The following is a 5,379-nucleotide window of genomic DNA, read 5'->3' on the forward strand; positions in this document are numbered from 1 at the left end:
ATAGGAGTGAGATGGCAGGGGTGCCTCCCCTCCTATTGGTTGCGGAGAAACGACGACCAATAACAGATGGGGGGCGGGGGGGTTAACTTTCGGTTTCCCCGATCTGCCCACCCACAGTAGGCTGGGCAGAATGGGGAAACCGACGAGGAACGGCACCGAAGATCCACTTACCCATCGGCGGCGGCACCGGGTGGCGATTGGCGGCAGAAGAGGACGGCGATGCGTCTCCCTGGATCCTCCGTAGATGTGATGCCCATAGACGTGATGCTTATAGATGTGATGCCCATAGACGTGATGCCTATAGATGTGATGCCTATAGATGTGATGCCCATAGACATGATGCTTATAGCTGTGATGCCCATAGACATGATGCCTATAGATGTGATGCCCATAGACGTGATGCTTATAGATGTGATGCCCATAGACATGATGCCTATAGATGTGATGCCCATAGACGTGATGCTTATAGATGTGATGCCCATAGATGTGATGCCTATAGATGTGATGCCCATAGACATGATGCTTATAGCTGTGATGCCCATAGACATGATGCCTATAGATGTGATGCCCATAGACGTGATGCTTATAGATGTGATGCCCATAGACGTGATGCCCATAGACGTGATGCCCATAGACGTGATGCCCATAGACGTGATGCCCATAGACGTGATGCTTATAGATGTGATGCTTATAGATGTGATGCCCATAGACATGATGCTTATAGATGTGATGCCCATAGACATGATGCTTATAGATGTGATGCCCATAGACATGATGCTTATAGATGTGATGCCCATAGACATGATGCTTATAGATGTGATGCCCATAGACATGATGCTTATAGATGTGATGCCCATAGACATGATGCTTATAGCTGTGATGCCCATAGACATGATGCCTATAGATGTGATGCCCATAGACATGATGCCTATAGATGTGATGCCCATAGACATGATGCCTATAGATGTGATGCCCATAGACATGATGCTTATAGACGTGATGCCTATAGATGTGATGCCCATAGACATGATGCCTATAGATGTGATGCCCATAGACATGATGCTTATAGACATGATGCTTATAGATGTGATGCCCATAGACATGATGCTTATAGCTGTGATGCCCATAGACATGATGCCTATAGATGTGATGCCTATAGACATGATGCTTATAGATGTGATGCCTATAGATGTGATGCCCATAGACGTGATGCTTATAGATGTGATGCCCATAGACATGATGCTTATAGATGTGATGCCCATAGACATGATGCTTATAGATGTGATGCCCATAGACATGATGCTTATAGATGTGATGCCCATAGACATGATGCTTATAGATGTGATGCCCATAGACATGATGCTTATAGATGTGATGCCCATAGACATGATGCTTATAGATGTGATGCCCATAGACATGATGCTTATAGATGTGATGCCCATAGACGTGATGCCCATAGACATGATGCCCATAGACGTGATGCCCATAGACGTGATGCCCATAGACGTGATGCCCATAGACGTGATGCCCATAGACGTGATGCCCATAGACGTGATGCCCATAGACGTGATGCCCATAGACGTGATGCCCATAGACGTGATGCCCATAGACGTGATGCCCATAGACGTGATGCCTATAGACGTGATGCCTATAGACGTGATGCCCATAGGCATGATGCCTATAGATGTGATGCCTATAGACGTGATGCCTATAGATGTGATGCCCATAGATGTGATGCCCATAGATGTGATGCCCATAGATGTGATGCCTATAGATGTGATGCTTATACAGTAGATTTGATGTCCATAGATTTGATCCCCATAGAGTTGATGCCTATAGCAGTATCAGTGTTTTCCCAACTACTATTATGCCTCCAGCTGTTGCAAAACTCGAGCTCCCGACACGGCTGCCCGGGCATTCTGGGACTTGTAGTTTCGCAACGCTACCCTATAGATTTGATGCTGCAGATTTCACTCATTGGATTTGATGCTGCAGATTTGATGCCCATAGATGTGATCCCCATAGAGTTGATGCTCCAAATTTGATGCCTATAGCAGTGTCAGTGTTTTCCCAACTATTATGCCTCCAGCTGTTGCAAAACTCCAGCTCCCGACACGGCTGCCCGGGCATTCTGGGAGTTGTAGTTTCGCAACACTGCCCTATAGATTTGATGCGGCAGATTTCACGGCTTGGATTTGATGCTGCAGATTTAATGTCCATAGATATGACACCTATAGATTTTACACTGTGTGCATCTATATATTTGTATCGAAATCTGCAGCATCAAATCCCCAGCGGATACAATCGGTGTGAACGTAGCCTTATACTACACACAATAAAACCGTGACACAAACACATAGGAGACGGGGAGATCACTTACCTCTCCAATACTGGAGGATCCTAGTGCCCGCCCCCTCCCCTGGTGATGTCACAGGAAGGGGCGGGGCCTCCCAGGAAGCAGCAGCCATGTGCTCCCCTACGTGTGTATTATATACAGGGGAGGGGGGGATATTTTGCAGGATTCCGGGTTTGCACTGTGTTTTTTTTTTTTTTCTTTTTCTCTCTTTTACGGTCTCTTTAATTTTGGCGAATGCGAAATGTAGTCAACTGCGCTATTGTGTACGGCGAAAACAAACGTAGATGTCGCAATCCTTTTTTTTTTCTCCTCTCCTAATGTACGGCCGGGTTCACACCACGTTTTTGCAATACAATTCCCGCGTACGTTTTCAATTCGTAAACCGCACGGAACCGTATTGAAAACCGTACGCCAAACGATGCATCAGGTTGTGTCAGTTTTTTTTTCCCCCGTACCCAAAACTGTAGTCTACCACGGTTTTTGGTCCGGGTTGAAAAACCGTATTGAAACATATACGTTTTTTTTTTTTAACATGGGAGTCAACGGGAACCGTACAGAACCGTATATGTGCGTACGGTTCCATTTGGTTTTCACCATACGGTTTTTGACTTTGCACTTTTTTTTTTTTTAAGAATTTCAATAAAACAAGTGAAACTTTATTCATAATGGAGTGAAAAGTTAAAAACGTATACGTTTTTTTTTTTTATTAAAAAAAAAAAAAAAACGGATGCGACCGGACATTCTTCAAAGGTATACGGATTAAAATTTGTACACACGTTTAGTCCGGTTTTGAGGAATCTGTTTTATTTATTTTTTTATTTTTATTTATTTATTTTTTAATCAAAAACCTGATACGGGAACTGTATTGCAAAAATGTGGGAGTGAACCCGGCCGTAATAATGTAAGTCAATGGGTTGTGTAGTAGTTATTGTAAACTTTTGTTAAAGGTATAGACTACAGATGAGCGAACTTACAGTAAATTCGATTCGTCACGAACTTCTCGGCTCGGCAGTTGATGACTTATCCTGCATAAATTAGTTCAGCTTTCAGGTGCTCCCATGGGCTGGAAAAGGGGGATACAGTCCTAGGAGACTCTTTCCTAGGAATGTATCCACCTTTTCCAGCCCACCGGAGCACCGGAAAGCTGAACTAATTTATGCAGGATAAGTCATCAACTGCTGAGCCGAGAAGTTCGTGACGAATCGAATTTACTGTAAGTTCGCTCATCTCTAGTATAGACGTATTTGTTGCGGCGTATACAGTTCAGGATTATCAAAACCATATGATGTAAAAGCGTATGTACAAGCGGTTTTATACGGTTTTCATTGACCACAATACTATATATATATATATATATATATATATATATATATATATATATATACATGAACCGTATACAGAAGCAAAAACGCATCATGAACTTTTTTTTTTTTTTTTAAACAGTGTGTCTCCAGCTGTTGCAAAACTACAACTCCCAGCATGCCCAGACAGCCTTCGGCTGTCCGGGCATGCTGGGAGTTGTAGTTTTGCAACAGCTGGAGACACACTGTTTGGAAAAGTGTCTTCTGAGGTTCCTGTATCTTGTATTATATCTTATGAATCTGCACTGAGCTATTGTCTCTGTTGTCACCCAGCAGGTTCCAGTATTAGTTGACTGCACTACTTGTGCTGCTGCCGCCACCGCCACCTTGTGGTGAGTTTTCTTATTACACATGCCATTCGTTCGCTAGTTGAATATTTCTTTATATAATTCCTAGCAAGACGTTACATGGGACTGATTTGAATCCCAGGAAAATATGTCTAGAAAATGATGACTTTAGTTGACATGGGACTGCACTTACAGGGAGGTGATGGGAAGGAAGTAATGTCTTTGTTACATGGGACTGTATTTTAGAGGGGGGGTGATGGGAGGGGATGTCTTTGTTACATGGGACTGTATTTTAGAGGGGGTGATGGGAGGGGATGTCTGTTATATAGGACTGTATTTTAGAGGGGGGTGATGGAGGGTGATGTCTTTGTTACATGGGACTGTATTTTAGAGAGGGGGGGGTGATGTCTTTGTTACATAGGACTGTATTTTAGAGGGGGGTGATGGGAGGAGATGTCTTTGTTACATAGGACTGTATTTTAGAGAGGGTGATGGGAGGGGATGTCTCTGTTACATGGGACTGTATTTTAGAGGGGGGGTGATGGAAGGTGATGTCTTTGTTACATAGGACTGTATTTAGAGGGGGTGATGGGAGGGGATGTCTTTGTTACATAGGACTGTATTTTAGAGGTGGGTGATGGGAGGGGATGTCTTTGATTACATAGGACTGTATTTAGAGGGGGGTGATGGAGAGGGGATGTCTTTGTTACATAGGACTGTATTTTAGAGGGGGAGGTGATGGGAGGGGATGTCTTTGGTTACATGGACTGTATTTTAGACGGGGGGTGATGGGAGGGGATGTCTTTGTTACATAGGACTGTATTTTAGAGGGGAGGTGATGGGAGGGGATGTCTCTGTTACATGGACTGTATTTTAGAGGGGGGTGATGGGAGGGGATGTCTTTGTTACATAGGACTGTATTTTAGAGGGGGGTGATGGGAGGGGATGTCTCTGTTACATAGGACTGTATTTTAGAGGGGGGTGATGGGAGGGGATGTCTTTGTTACATAGGACTGTATTTTAGAGGGGGGTGATGGAGGGGATGTCTTTGTTACATAGGACTGTATTTTAGAGGGGGGGTGATGGGAGGGGATGTCTTTGTTACATAGGACTGTATTTTAGAGGGGGGTGATGGAGGGGATGTCTTTGTTACATAGGACTGTATTTTAGAGGGGGGTGATGGGAGGGGATGTCTTTGTTACATAGGACTGTAATTTTAGAGGGGGAGGGGATGTCTTTGTTACATAGGACTGTATTTTAGAGGGGGGAGGGGATGTCCTTTGTTACATAGGACTGTTATTTTAGAGGGGGAGGTGGATGTAGCTTTGTACATAGGACTGTATTTTAGAGGGGGGTGATGGGAGGGGATGTTCTT

The sequence above is a fragment of the Hyla sarda genome, chromosome 2 (genome assembly GCF_029499605.1).
Source record: "Hyla sarda isolate aHylSar1 chromosome 2, aHylSar1.hap1, whole genome shotgun sequence".
Lineage (NCBI taxonomy): Eukaryota > Metazoa > Chordata > Amphibia > Anura > Hylidae > Hyla > Hyla sarda.